The 16,472-nt window shown below is 31.4% G+C and overlaps 1 pseudogene; it reads left to right on the plus strand.

Moving 5' to 3' along the window:
* The first annotated feature begins 11,002 nt into the window (after nucleotides 1–11,002).
* On the plus strand, nucleotides 11,003–16,220 carry LOC120136427 (annotated as a pseudogene).
* Nucleotides 16,221–16,472: the final 252 nt, after the last annotated feature.

The raw sequence follows: 16,472 nt of genomic DNA on the forward strand, positions 1-16,472 counted from the left end.
GTAAATCATGTAAGTTAGATGAAAGGTTAAATGCCTTTGGTTAAAAGACTAAGGGAATTATAATGCATTTTGATATAAACAGTGCATAGTTGGTATGAATGGATTTCATAAAGGAAAACATAAATAGCACATAATGGATATGAAAGGATGCCCAAAAGAAAATACAAAATGGTGTGTTAACAGTATTTAAGGTGCCACCCATAATGATTATAAAAGATACATGATCAATTGGCACTTTGGTGCAACACATGTATAGTACGTTCTAATTTGACGAACACTATGAAAATAAAGAATAATTGGGGAAAATATATAGAGGGATAGATAGGTTGGGCCTACTAAGAATAATTTAGATGACTTATTGAAAGAATTATGATGTAACTGAGAAGGGCTTATTTGGTCCTTATGGATTTTGCAATTTAAATTGTCATTCAGTACTCATAAGATATTTATGTATAAAGTTTGATATCTTTGCAGTATTATATCTCGCTAAGTAAATACTTAACGTGTGTTGACTTCACGCGTAGGTAAAGGCAAAGATTAGTTGCGTAGAGTGTAGTAGTAGCAACAGCGATCATCAATTAAGGTTGATCGTCAGTAACATTAGGACAATCTTATTCCTTTTGAAAACTTAGTTGGCATGTAATGGACCTAAATTAAATATTTTGTAATGTATTTAAATTTATAGTTTTAGTATTTTGCTTCTATGAATATCATACTTTGAGGTTGTTAAAAATTGAAACAAAATACTATGGTTTTTCAAATGACAAAATATTTTAAAATTGATGTGACATTTGTATCTCGTGTACGGAAAGATATACGGGAGATGGGTGTTACAACATATCACAACAAACTAAAACTCACAAAAAGTATATCAAATAATTATCGAATAAATTCTGACAAAAACTAATTCTTTGTCTTGGCTCAAAATTAAAAGTGTTGTGATAAATGAAACACAAAATAAAATTATACTATTGATCTGCTGTGTGTAAACTAACTAGCATCTCTCTCACATGTTCTCTCCTTTCATCATTCCGAATAATTCATTTTTACATGAGGATGGAAAATGACAATCCTCTTATTTTCTTTCCTACTAAGCACATTCAAAGTGCTGGATAAATCTCGCAAAGAATCTGTAAGTCCATCTCCTGTTTGGAAAATGAAGAAACAAGAGAGAAAATATATTTATACAGAAAAAAAATCAATTTTTCTATAGCGTCTGTTAGATGTGTAACATTTATAAATGAAAATTACTTCATACACAATTTGTTTATTTTGTCAATATGTACCGAAGGGATGCCTTCATTGCTTTTCAAAAACCTCACCGTTCTGTTTGTATTTAGCATCATAACCTGAGGTTAAACCTAGAATTGAAGTGCATTGTATGTCGTATGAATGAAACATTTAAATTTTTCAAGAATAAATAACTCAACGAGAATTAAGAAGAAAATATGCATATATCTAGAACGTGCTGAAATGTGCCCAATTGCTCATATAGTCATCTATTACAGAATAACTCATGAATCGGTCTGATTCTGGATTTCTTAAAAATTAGTCCAAACTTTTTACTGACGTCACTATCATTTGCAATAAAGATTGTTGACTCTATACTACTATAATCCTCTAATGTTCTCTCATGCCCTGACTGGAGATGACCATTTACACGAGAATTATTTCAAGTTTCCAAGCAAACACAAGAAAAAATGGAAAACTGGGATGGAAGGGAGGCGAAGTTCTGTGAAGATTTAAATTTGAGGAGAAACGCCATGAGAGCGACCAGAAATGTCAACCAAAGGAAAGTAGAGCTTGCAAATTTCTTCGCCGACAATGTCATTATTTCCGGTGTCGAGCTTCGAATTGAAGCAGCAGATGGGTTTGGGTAAACGACGGAAATGAAAAAATAAGTGAAGGGAAAAAAAATGAAGAAGGGTTTAAGCGAAGCGGGACTTAGAAACTGTAAACTTGTGGCATTTGTAAACACAAACGGCACTAAAGTACGAGTATTTAGTATACTTTGTATAAGAACGCAACTAAAGTACGAGTCAATAGTGACGTTTGTATAAAAATGCCGCTAAAGTATGAGTCTATAGCGGCATTTGCTAAAGTACGAGTATTTAGCGGCATTTTAAGTAAAAATGCCGCGAAATTTGTTATTTTGTGGCGTTTGCTCTAAGAACCCCTCGATAACACTAAAGTTACCGCCATTTGTTTAAAAAACACCACTAAAAATACTGCTATAAACCCATTTTACTGTAGTGAAAGCAATCTTGTGAACTTATTAAACTAACATTTTGGAAAAGTTTAGTTTATTAGCGGGGACACACGTAGGATTTTATGTTAGAAAAATGAACTTATAAATATGAAGATTGATAAACTTATAAAATTTAAGAGGTAAAAACATATTTACAAAAAAAATATAAAATGTATTTCAAAAGTATGAGAATTTGAGATTTTAAAGGGGTCCAAACATATATATATATATATATAATATATACAGGGGCAGATGCACTATGCCCTAGTAGGAGCAAGTGCACAGGGGCGGATGCACTATGCCCTAGTAGGAGCAAGTGCATCATTAAATTTTAACCTAATGTGTTAAGGGAAAAAAAGAAAAAAAATTGCATACTCATTATTTTTTAAAAAGAAAATAAAATTTTAAACTCACATTCTTAAAATTTTGGATCCGCCCTAGATAATAAACTCAGACAAGATAGAGAAGATTAGTTAATTGATGCAGAAACAAGATAGGGCTCTTCCTTTACACCTTCCATAGTAGATAGTTGGGCTCTCAAGACACAGATCAGGGTGTCGAGGAGCAAGGCCGTCAAGGCTCTCAAGACACGATGGGGACTTTGTTAGCGTTCGACAAGTTTCAGTCAATGGGGCTGTCATTCCTTAGGCCGCCGGATTATTATGTAGAGATAATGGGAGAGGCGGAAATGGGAGGAATACCGCAGTGGTGGTGAGTATTTGAAAAACATGAAAATTAGAAATGTTTTGGATAAATTAGATATAAAATTATTGTTTAAATTTGATGTTTTAGCAATTGTTAAGATATATAATTAAATGTTAACCTTTTTGGCTGATGTTTTCACATTATCAATTTAACCGAAATAAGTGGAGTTATAATTTTGTTATAAATCGATAAAGTTAATTTTAAGTGTTTAATTTTTTTTAGTTAGAATCAAGTATTTAACGTTTTCTCTGTTATATTTTTAAGTATCTACATCGTAACAATTATTAAAAAAAAAGTTAAGTGATACGTGTTATGTTTATATTTAAAAAATATTTTAAAAAATGAAAATATTATTTAAAAAACATTTTTTTTTTAAAAAAAAAAACCTCTCTTTCCAAAAACATCATGTGCTAAAACAGTAGTGACTGGTTGAATGAATATGTTTAGGGATGTTTGGTTCAAGGAATGTGGGGTTCCTATGGCAATGAAATCCACATTCACATGTTTGGTTGGCCGGGAATCTCATTCCCGGTAATGTTTTATTACCAATAGTAGATTTTTTGAGGTATATTGTCGAGAATGTCATTACCTCTCTTTCCTTAGGTATTGTTTGATTATCGACATTTTGGACTAAAATGTCCTTAAAAAAATTCTTCAAAACTAACCTTCTTCTGTTATTGAATAATAAAAATTCTACGAAGGTTAAATTACAAATTTATCCTTAAACTATTTTAGATTTACAAAAAAAAATATATAATTAAAATTTTATATGAAGTTCAGGGGTTAAAATAAAATTTTACCCTTTCATTAAACCTTTTTATAGTTTCAATTTTGTAAAAAATATATATATAAATTTTATGAATTTAAATTTTTTAAAGAAAATATATAAATATTTTTCAACTTGTTAAAAAACAAATATATAATAAGGATAATTTGATAAAATATACATTCCAATAATCTTTTATTACCTTTAACCAAACACGGTAATCTTACATTCCTGCTAAACCAACCAAACACAAAATACAACATTCCCATTAATCCTATTACATGGTAATCTTACATTCTCACTGGTAATCTTGCATTCCGTGAATCAAACACACCCTAACAATTAGCCATTTGAAGATAGCAGTAGGTTAGGAAATATCCCTTCAACTTATTGAAACAAGATTACTTTGACTTTTTACTTCTGTGTGTTAACCTTCAAATAAAATAAATTGTTGAAAGATTGTTGTTTCTAAATAATTTAAAGACGAGAAAACCTTGAATGGCCAAACACGAGCACCATGATCTCCCTAATTTTTAAAGCTCTGGAAAAAGAGCTTTAAAAATTAGTCAAGCTTGTTTATTCCAAAGAGCAATGAGAGTTAATGGGTAAAGAAATGACAAAGAAATGACACGGTCAGAGATTTAAATAGCAGTCATATAGTGAAATAACGGTCGTTATATAACGATAGTCACATTATTTGAAATTATTATTATCGAAAATAACATTGTTATGTGAAGTTGCATCAATAAAGATAGATTGTGACCGCAATTTAACAGGTAACAACCAATTGCGATAATAACAAATTGTTATTTCAGTTATTGTTTTGTCATGATAAAATGGGAAAAAATCATTGGTTTAATATAAAAATAATTGTCTAAACTATACTCAAATTTAATTTTTGGTGCTTAAAGAATTTTTTGTGATATTTTCTGTTACACTTTTAGGTGTTCACAGTTAAAAAAACCATTATGATACGTTTATATAAAATCTGAACGCGAATCACTTAACCGTTTTTTAACATTAGACACATAAATGTGTGACAGAGAAAACATCATGCATATTTTTTAACAAAAAATTCTTTAAGCACAAAAAAATTAATTTTAAGTATATTTTATACACTTATTTTTGTATTAAGTCAAATCCAACAACCCATTAATTTTAAATATATTTTTTAACAAAAAATTCTTTTAACACTTATTTTTTAACAAAAAAATCTTTAGGCACAAAAAAAAATTAATTTTAAGTATATTTTTATACACTTATTTTTGTATTCAGTCAAATCCAACAACCCATTACGACAACTAAAGTTATTATGATTTATAATAAATAGTGTACAATTTTAGTGGAAAAAACTACAACTATGATGCCTCGGTGATCACAATAACATTTGTTATACCCGTAATTACAATAAATATAAAAAATACAACCGTAATCATAATTTAAATCCCTCCACATAATCAACCCTTCCGGATTGGTCATGCGGATATATAGCAAGACAGATTTTCAAGTATGGTAGCGTAGGTGATGGGGAAAGTGATTAGCTTAGAATGGCAAGAAATGCTTCATTCAAAGTAGCGGAGAGATGGGCCATTTCCCCCCAAGATTTTGAAGCTTTTCAGGAATGGATTAAGTGGCCCCCTTTAGAGTCTTTTCATGCACCTTATCTTTAGGGTCCAAATTTTGCATTTGATGATCAATTGGGAATCTCACAACATTACAATGATTAATCTCGCTGTATCAAAATTGCTTTTATTATTATTATTCTATCTTTATCTCCCAATCATATAATTTAACAAGATGTAAACATACCCCAATGTTTTTTTTCATAGAAAGGCTAAGTTAAGAAGTTGAATTTGTTTATAGGCCTAACTAAATTTTAGTACTCAAACTATAGCTTTTATTCATTTTAAGTGTTTAGTTTTTTTTTTCTTTCTTTTGGATAAAAGTAGATGTCTAATATTTTTTTAGATTACTATTTAAGGTGTTTGACAGTTGACGATAATTAAAAACAATCTATCAACCACTCAAAATATGACATGTGATGTGTCTATAATTTTTTAAAAAAAAATTTAAAAAACTTAAAATTATTATTATTTAAAAAAATTAAATTTGTGTAACCTAAAATATCTCAAAATCTCTAATATCAAAGCATTAACTCTGTCGTCGCCCATGGATTCCATTGTCAACCATCTCCCTCGTTGCTCCAATCCCCTAAATCTTTAAATTTCCTTAAAGCATAAATCCTTAAATGTTTAAATTTTTTGTGTTTAAAAATCTCTTTGTGCTTAAATTTATTTTGTTAGATTGGAAGTTGGATTTCTGATGTAGTTGTGCGAAAGATCTATTATGGTGTTATAACATATGAAAGTGATCAAGAGGATTTGAGATTTGAGTATTAGAGATTTTGAAATTTAAGATTCAGGGATTGGGGAGATGATAAAGGAGATGATTGACCGTAGAGTTTGGCAACTGATGACAACGACAATGAAGGTGACCTGTGACTAAGTTGATGCTTTAAGATTTGGGATTTTACGATTTGAGATGATTTTCAGTTTTTTTAATAAAAAATAATGATTTTCAAAATTTTATAAACACAATATGTGTCATGTTTTGAGTGGTTGACAATTTTTTAACAACTGTGACAAAATTAACTTTAAAATGATAACAAAGAAAACTCTAGACACCTACTTTGACAAAAAAAAACTCGTAAAATAAACAAACAAATATAATTTAAACACTTATTTTTAATGAAAATTTCTACAATGAACGTCGCACATCGAAACACACTACTAATGCGACACACCAAAGCACATCACTAACTAAATTGTCCTTGTTAAATAAATATTAAAAAGGTAAACTACATATTTAGTATCTAAACTATCATTTTTGTTTCATTTCAATAGCTAAATATCATTTTTTTAAATAATACATAATTTGTAGTTTAAATTTCAATTTGATGCCTCACAATGATAATGTAACATGATATGTTATTTTTTTTTTTAATTTTTAATTTTCACATCATTTTCCTCTTTCTTCATCAATATTTTTTTTAATTAATTTTATTCAACTAATTAGGTGCGGATATGTGTCGGCACCTATGAGGATAAAAAGAAATCATTCCTACTCCTAACATGATTTGAACATGAGCCTCATGCATGCACCCAATCATTAAGCTAAGTTAGTCATTTGGATTATTTTCACTACATTTTGTATTTAACTTGTATAATGATATCACCACAAAATGATTTTTTTAATAATTATAAGATTTGAATTTGAGACACTTTAAATTAATGACCGAAACCTTACCCATATAACTATAGTATGAGTTTTTTTATTATATTGCACTTAATATTTTCTTATATTGTTAATAAATTAAATGACTAATTTTTCACTTTATATAGAAGTAAAAAAATAATTTATATATTTTTATAAAATTTAAATTAAAACATTTTAAAAAATTATATTTATAATATTATAAAAATATTTTAAAATCATATTATTTATTTATTTGAAATAATATTATCTTTAACTTTTATTTGATTTTAAATAATTTAAAATTTAAGGTAAACTACACGTATAATACTCAATTTCACTTTGTTTTTATATAATATTATTTAAAAATAAATTGATAATTTAAAAAAATATTATTTAAATAATAATTAATATTATTTAAAATAATAACTAATATGATTTTAAATATTAAATAATTACTTTAAAATATTTTTATAATATTATAAATATACTTTTTTTAGAATGATTTAATATAAATTTTATAAAAATATATAAATAATTATTTTTTTATTTCTAAATAAAATGAAAATTTATTCTTTAATTTAAGAATAACAAATGTAAGTTTTAAGATCGTTATAATTAAAATAAGTAAGTTTTAAGTTCATTATAATTAATTTGAATTTTATATTCATTGAAAAATATTGATTTTGTGGTGATGTCATTATATAAATTAAATATAAAATATGGTGAAAATAACCTAAATGATTAGCTTAGCTCAATGGTTGAGTGTCTTGCACCTCATGCGAGTTTGAAGTTCAATACACTTTGGGAGTAGGGATGTAAACGAGTCGAGTCAAGTTCGAATATTGTTGAGCTTGATTCGAATCGAAAACTCTGAAATGTAGCTTGACTCGACTAAAAAAATCACGGGCCTAAATTTTTCAAGCTCAATTCAAACTCGAAATCATGGAATGAAGCTCGAAATGGAAAAAATATTAAACTTGACTCGATTGAAGCCTCAAACTCAAATTCGAACTTCAACCTTAAATACATGAAATCCTTATACTACATTTTTAAAAAAACACATAAATGTTAATACTATTAATAATTTTTTAAAAAAAATAAATATTAATATATTAAATTTTTGAACTGCTCACGAGCTTTTCGAGTCGAGTATCAAGTAGCTCGTTTCGGCTCATTAAGAACTCGAGTTGAGCTCGACCTCGAGTTGAGTCCATTCAAGTCGAGTATTTATCGAATTTTGAACGAGTCGATCTCAAGTATCTCGCGATTTGTCTGTCTCATTTATAACCTTATTTGGGAGCAAGAATGATTTCTTATATTTTATTTCACCTAATTGGTTGAATAAAATTAATTAAAAAATACTAACAAAGAAAGAGAAAGGTGATGTGAAAATTAAAAAACATTAAAAAAAATTATATTTCATGCCACATTATAATTGTGAGGTACCAAATTAAAACTTAAACTAAAAGTAAAGTATGATTTTGAAAAAAAAAAGTTTAGATACTACAACGAAATAAAAGTAATAGTTTAAGTATTAAACGTGTATTTTATCCTTTTTGATATTTACTTAACAAAAACAATTAATAATATTTTTTGGTATATCTCATTAATTATGTGTTTCGATATGCGACGTTCATTGTCTATTATTTTAAATAATCCTTGATCATATGGTTCTTTTAAATCAACATAACAAAAAATCTTATTTTTTTAATGAAGCATTGTTTATGTTTCTCTTAAATCAAAGCAACAAATTAATCGCCGTAATTAGATTCAAACGAGGAGAAGATTTTGCTAGGCTGATCAATCCATTGGCACCCAAAACTTTTGTTTTTCTAATATTTGTTTAGAGAAAATAACTTCAGTGACAAAAAATGTCTTATAATATACGATTTTAATCAATTTTTTTTAGATTTGACAAAATGACCAACTAAATCGCAATGCGATCGATTATTCGCAACGCGATCTCCGGTATCGCAAATCAGTTTTCAGAATCGCAACGCGAACTCCGACTATCGCAACGCGATCTCCGGTATTGCATTTGTTTCTTAAGAAATTTCTCTAAAAAGATAGTATTCGCGCGGATGTGTCGAAGACACTTATTACTATTACCACGACCACGGCCACGACCACGACCACGACCACGACCACGACCCGAGACCACGACCACGACCACGACCCGAGACGAGACGGCGGCGGCGGCGCGCGAGAGTCTCCCTTGTTCTCTATCACTTAACAAGGAAGTGGGAAAGCCAAGCCTTAAATACTATTCCCAATAGTGTTTCCAATACTATGTGGGATTGAGCATTACCAACACTTGTTTCCAATACAATGTGATTATTCAGGAAACAATTAACAATCATGAACCTTAAAACAACTGAATCAACAACCAATTGCATTAGTATTATACGATTAAATATGTCATAATTAAAAGTCAATCTACAATCAATCGCGATTATTGCAATTTTAAGCAAAACATTCAAAAATAATATCACTATTTAAGGCTCAATCCCACATAGTATTGGGAACAAGTGTTGGTAATGCTCAATCCCACATAGTATTAGAAATACTATTGAGAATGGTATTTAAGGTTTGGCTTTCCCACTTCTTTGTTGAGTGATAGAAAACAAGGGGGACTCTCGCGCGTCGCCGTCCCGTCCCGTCCCGTCTCGTGGTCGTGGTCGTGGTAATACGTGTCTTCGACACATCCGCGCGAATACTATCTTTTTAGAGAAAATTCTTAAGAAACAAATGCAATATCGTCGTTGCGATTTTGGACTATCGCAACGAATTTGGAATAAATCGCAACGCGAACTTCGACTATCGTAATGCGAATATGTAAATCGCAATGCGATAGTCGAAGTTCGCGTTGCGAATCTGGAAACTGATTTGCGATACCGGAGATCGCGTTACGAATTATCGATCGCATTACGATTTAGTTGATCATTTTGACAAATCAAAAAAAAATTAATTAAAATTATATATTATAAGACATTTTTGGTCACTGAGATTATTTTTTCATTTTTTTATTATACAACAACCAAAAGATTCCAAAACGATATCATTATTATACCCCATCAGAGATTAATATTATTGTTAAAGGTTCACATTACGAAATTCCTTTTTTTAGGTATTCTAAAAAGGTTTAAGCTAATCCATCAACATACCTAATGCCAACCAAGCATACCAAAAATAAGTGTTGCATGTCACAAAAATATAACAATAATAACACCAGTTGGTTCAAATATTCTGCACAAAAACTCTGATGGGGTCTTACACACGTCTATATATATATATGTATTTTAATTTTGGGTCTTTATGCATTTTTTTAGACATGTTGACATCAGAACTACGAGGTCGGATACATTCTTCTGGCTTTGTTAATGTATGGATATGCATATATGGAATTTGATCTCCCATGAATCTGCAAATGCAAGTAAAGCCTTTTCCATTTACTTTGGTGCTTCGAGAGATTTAAATTATAATCGTATTATCAGTTGTGTTTAATACGATTACAAATATAACCTATATTATTACATTGTAAATATTACGGTTATATAATAATAATTTCAGACCACACCCTTTATCAAACCCTATGCATTTCATTTTATCATATTTCATTTATCAACTTCCTATTTACTAGAAGTATTAGTTAAATTCTTAAAGGTCGTGACAGCTTACTATCTTACCTCCATCCTTTACCTTATTACATATGAAAACAATGAACAATCATTTATTAGTTGAATTCTGTAATGTTTGACTTTATCCTACCACCTCTTTAGTGTTTTTTCTTCCCCACTTGATTAATTAATTTGGCATAGTCATCAATCCTTTAATTTCTTTTAATTATATTGTACCTGATGGATGTTTCTTTTTGTTGATTTTGTCCATTTCCTTCTCTCCCCCCCCCCCCACCCCACCCCCACACAAAATATTCCACAGTGATATCATCATTGTCAAATTTTAGCTTTTCTCAACTTTCCTGTGGGTTTTTTGACTTATAAGGTCATAACATTATTTTCGAGAGCTTCAATAATATCAAATGTTTGAGATTTTTCAATAATTTTGGTCTGTGTTTAACTTTCTCTCGTGTTTTTCCCCTTCAAAGTTTGGAATTTTGTTTGGCTGAGATTTCTGGAATGGGTTTTTATTTTTGTTGATGATTAAAAGATCGGGTCTTTTTTCTTAGGTCTTTTCAAGGTCTCCATGGAGAGTGATAATGGTGATGACAAGTCCAAAATGGAATATGAAGTTATAGAACAGATTGGAAGTGGAACTTTTGGAGCTGCTTTTCTTGTTCTCCATAAACTTGAGAAAAAGAAGTGAGTTTTGTTTTTTCCCCCTTCAATAATTATAGTTGCTAGCTATAAATTTTCATGGGATTGATAATATTGGGTTGTTCTTCGTTTTGTTATCTGAATAATGAATTTCTGGGTTTGGTTAAGCAACAAAGACCATATTCTCAATATGTGGCCTTTATTTCATTACAGTAATACATGTTGTCCTTTAGCAATTAATTATTGAATTTAGCCTCAAGTCTATTATTCTATTTTATTTTTCTTACTCTGTTAGGTATGTGTTGAAGAAGATCCGGCTGGCCAAGCAAACAGACAAGTTTAAGCGTACAGCTCACCAAGAGGTCACTTTTTAAAAACCAAATTTCCACTCTTCTCGCTTGTTTTATGTAATTAACATGTGAATTGTGATGACTGAAAGTTGCATGGATTATTCCATACTCGATTCAGATTTAAATATTTTCCATCTGATCGTTACCACGATACACTCGCATAAGTAAACTTTTCTTAGTGTTGAACTTCTTGTGCTTGAACGAAATCGTGACCTTTAAAATCTTGATTTAGGTGATGTTTGATTACGGGATGTCCTTGTTTTGTTCAACAATGACACCTTTTATTTATGATAGCTTCTAGGTTGCACCTCTTTATCTAGCCAAACAGATGCTTTATACCTTTAGAGCCGAGTTAACACTGTTTTCTACTATGTTGCTTCTCTGAAAGCTGTGATCTTGAATTTTTCTTTCTTTTATCTGCTAAGACAAGACGGATATATTAACATATCCTACCTTTAGATGTATTGTTTTTGGTCTTTTTGATAACAAAATATGCACGTTTGCAAACACGCACCTGCTCACAACTCGTTTGAAATCTAAAGACAACCATTGAAATAATCTGAAAATATGTATATGCTGCTACTTATGTTACCTAGACTATTTGTTTTCCTTCAAATACTTGTGTTCGACACAACTCTGACAATAATATGAAGTTAAATCCTCCAAATATATGAAAAAGTTACTAAAAATCAATTATATGCATACCGGATACATACTTATATTCACCCCGAGTCCAAGTAACATATCATACACCTCTGCCATTCACCCCTCCTCCCAACTTCATCTGTTCATCGAGGAAACCCTGGCATAATGTGTGCTTGGTTTGAGGTAGATAAAATCACTGTTTTGATTGAGAGAATCTTCTACATCGAATGTTAATCTCATATATATCTTTTGATGGGAACAGCCTTTCGACTTGTACATTTTGGGTTAAAAAGATTCCTAGTTGATTAAGAGTTTATATGAGATAAGGACAAAAATGGTTTCACTTATCCAAAAAAATTGGGATGCCCTTTTGCAAATTTGAGAGAATAAAAAGAAAAATTTTAATCGAAATTCTCATTGAAAGCAAAATACACAACCTGTTTTTATAGGCTATGATTCCAAGTTAAGAGTACTACTAAGTTTCCTTTCTTCCCAACTTTATCTCCTAAACCTTATATTATCTGTTAAGAAATATAATCCTAATTGTAAAATATAATAAACTAAACTTCGTAAAATAGAATTCCCTTAATTCTCTCTAGTCATTGTATTTTGAGAATGTGTCTCATGTGTTCTTTGGCTGTATTGCAGATGGAATTGATTGCAAGACTAAATAATCCGTATATTGTTGAGTACAAAGATGCTTGGGTTGATAAGGTGAAAGAGATACATTACTGTTTGGATTTACATTCGATATGAGAGAGCTGTTGAGCAATATTATATTTAGGTTGTTCGGACCATGACTGACTCTTCAGTTATTTGTTACTTGCTGCCTTGCTTTGCAGGGAAACAACATATGCGTTGTAACCAGCTACAGTGAAGGAGAGACATGTAAGTTAAAACAAAAATATTTATCGACATGTTTTCTCAGAGTTTGATGAAATGCACAAGTTCATTAATTGTATTATGCACATTCTATATTATGATTAAAAACATTGAATAATTCTTATCTTCAACCTTTTAATCTTTTTATGGAAACAGTCGAATGATATGAAAAGAATAGTTTCTCAGCTTTGAAGTTAATATGTGGATTTTATAGTTAGTTATATAATGTGTGTACTATTGGTCAATAGCTTTAATCAGATTATTGCCGAACTAAATAGTCAAAAGAAGATGTCAGATGTTGTCTGATGCTTTTTATACATGAATGAGTATTCGAGGCACTTACATTTTTTGTGGAACCAGGACTGAGCTTATTAAAAAGGCCCGAGGGATGCACTTTCCCGAGGAGGTAATGCAATATTTCCGTGATGCTAGAGATGATATTTACCCCCTTATTGTTCTCTTTTTTTCTCCCTAGAAAATTTGCAAATGGATGACTCAGTTACTGTTGGCTGTGGACTACCTGCACTCGAATCGTGTTCTTCACAGGGATGTGAAAGTACTGCTTCTATCTTTGTCCCTCTTGTGAAGAAAAGCTATTAAATGATAATGCTATGTTCTAACTTGTAATTTGATCTCAGTGTTCCAGCATATTCCTTATGAAGGACAATGATATTCGGCTTGGTATGACGGGGAAAGGATTTCCGTAACAGAACCCCTACTTTTTTGTCAGGTTTGGCCTCCATTTTCTATGTCTTCTAACATATTTATGTCTTATAATGGACTGTACAGGTGACTTCGGACTTGCAAAATTAATTAACACGAAAGACCTTGCTTCCTCGGTATGTACTTGTCTTAATATTTTCTAAAAGAATTTCTTATATAAAGTTTTCGGTAGGAAAACTGGACCCCTTAAACTTAGGCCGTCTTAGAACTTCTCCAATGCATCAAGTTTTATTTGCAAGTTCTAATGTGTTCCTGGTTGGAATAATAACTGTTTTGTCATTAAATTTCTTAGTACTTTTGATTATGGAATTTGTCAAGACCAGTTTTAAAGGATTGACTCGAATTGTTTTCCCTGCTATGCATATTCTTAATAGGTTGTTGGTACACCCAACTGTATGTGTCCCGAGCTGCTGGAGGATATACCATATGGATATAAATCTGATATATGGTCACTTGGTAAGAAATTCACAGCATAATTCGGAGATACAAATCTGTTATCCTTTTAACCAGGATTGACGGAAACTTACTATTCCAGGTTGCTGTATGTTTGAGATTGCTGCACATCAACCAGCATTTCGGGCACCTGTGAGTTTTTTAACATGAGCAATTTGGCATAGCCTTAATATCGTTTAACTACAGTCACATTTTCTGTAATATGCTTTGCTATAGATTCTATCATAAACTAAAGTTATTGACAACTCAACAGGATATGGCTGGACTCATAAACAAGATCAACCGATCCTCCATTTCTCCTCTCCCGATTATGTATTCCTCTACATTGTAAGCATCTGTTTCCAACTCGATATGATTGTCAGCAGTTTTTCAATAGCCAGTCCCCTCCATTTAATCGTTATCGGGATATTTACTTAGCATCACCTATTGTAATTCATTTCCTTTTAAACAACTCTTAAATGACTCAGGAAACAAATAATCAAGAGTATGCTAAGGAAGAACCCGGAACACAGGCCGACTGTGAGTGCAATTCACCTTGTATTTTGCTTTCTAGTTTTAGACATTAATATAGACACTGATCTTAGAGCATTCCGGTATTTTAGGCTGCTGAACTATTAAGGCACCCCCATTTGCAGCCACATCTCCTTCGCTGCAGAATCCGATCTGTTGTTTATCTTCCTATAAAGCCGACAAACAGCCCTAAGGAGAAGACGTTTAAAAAATCTTTCTCCAGCAGAAATGGAGTCGGAAAATATAGGGGGGTTAAAGATACCGGGTTATCAAATGGACAAGAAAATACACATGCATTACGGAGAATGGTTGATGATGTACGCATAAGCAGTTCCCTTTACGAGGAGCCAACATCCACTAGTGCAGAAGACAACCTTGTAACTAAGAGGGTTGATCCTACTAGCTTTGCTGTTGAAATATCGAACTCTATTAGCGATTCCAAAGAAATGTCCACTGATTCCGAAGTGAGTATTGATAATGGGGAAAAAATGGATCAAAAGGATGCTTATGTGGAATCGATTTCAGAGACGATGTTAAATTCTCAAAATGATGACCAAGAAGAGCCTGCTTCTGAGCACACTCGAAACTTGCCAAGAGCGGATACAAAGGCTGTAAGCCAAACAGACTCTGAGACTTTTTGTGACATGCAGGTTCCTGAAGAAGCAGTGAAAGATGTTCTTGACGTGCAGGTTCCCGGTAGATCAGAGGATGCGAGTAAACTAACAATTTCCAGTATAAGCTGCAATGATAAAACGGGCTCCCTGATGATGGAAGTTCATCTACTGTTTACGAAAATGATGTAGAACGAAGATGCTTTCAAATAAAACCAGTAGTCCCGATGCGAAGACAGAAGGCGTCGACATGAATCACTTGTCATCGGAAAGTAATGGTGTGCTTCCAAGTAAAGATGTAGGAGCGACATCAGAGATCAATAATTTCTCCTTTCCGACAGAGAAAGATGGATGCGGACGTGTTCAATTGACACCGAGTGACGTTTCATTACTGACTAGACTTACAGCCTTGAGTAGTGCTGAAATTAAGACCGCATGGGAGAAACCGAGTCAGGAACGAGCCGAAGCATTGGAATCTCTGCTCGAGCTATGCTAGGCTTCTTAAGCAAAAAGTTCACGAGCTTTCCGGTGTACTACGACCATTCGGGGATGAAGTTGCATCGTCTAGAGAAACGGCCATTTGGTTAACAAAGAGCCTCATGTCTACCAAAAAATTCAATGAAGGAACCTGATTCAAATGGTGCAATTGTCCTTAATTTATTCATTATTGTGAGAAAATGTGTTGATATGAAGTGTTTTTTTAGTGGCTTGCTTGCTTGAACAGAAGAAACTCATGAAACATACATATTCTGCTGATTGTTGACAACTGCTTTGATGGAAATGATTTTCAGTGTTTCATATCAATGTGTGCATTTGATTAAAATTTAAAGGGATTAAAAGGCAATTTAAGTAGAGACTAAAGATGACATGTTAATGTCATGGAATATGTTAGGTTATATGCAGTATTATTATTGTTAGTTAAATTGTTTTTTATTATAATCTTAGTGGTCGAAAATTGTTTGGGAATTAAGTTTATTTTGATAATAATTCTTACAGACTGGATTTTTGGTGACCAAATTAGTTTTTGTTTTATAGATACGGGTCCTTAAA

The sequence above is a fragment of the Hibiscus syriacus genome, unplaced genomic scaffold (genome assembly GCF_006381635.1).
Source record: "Hibiscus syriacus cultivar Baekdansim isolate YM2019G1 unplaced genomic scaffold, ASM638163v2 tig00110630_pilon, whole genome shotgun sequence".
NCBI classification, from domain to species: Eukaryota; Viridiplantae; Streptophyta; class Magnoliopsida; order Malvales; family Malvaceae; genus Hibiscus; species Hibiscus syriacus.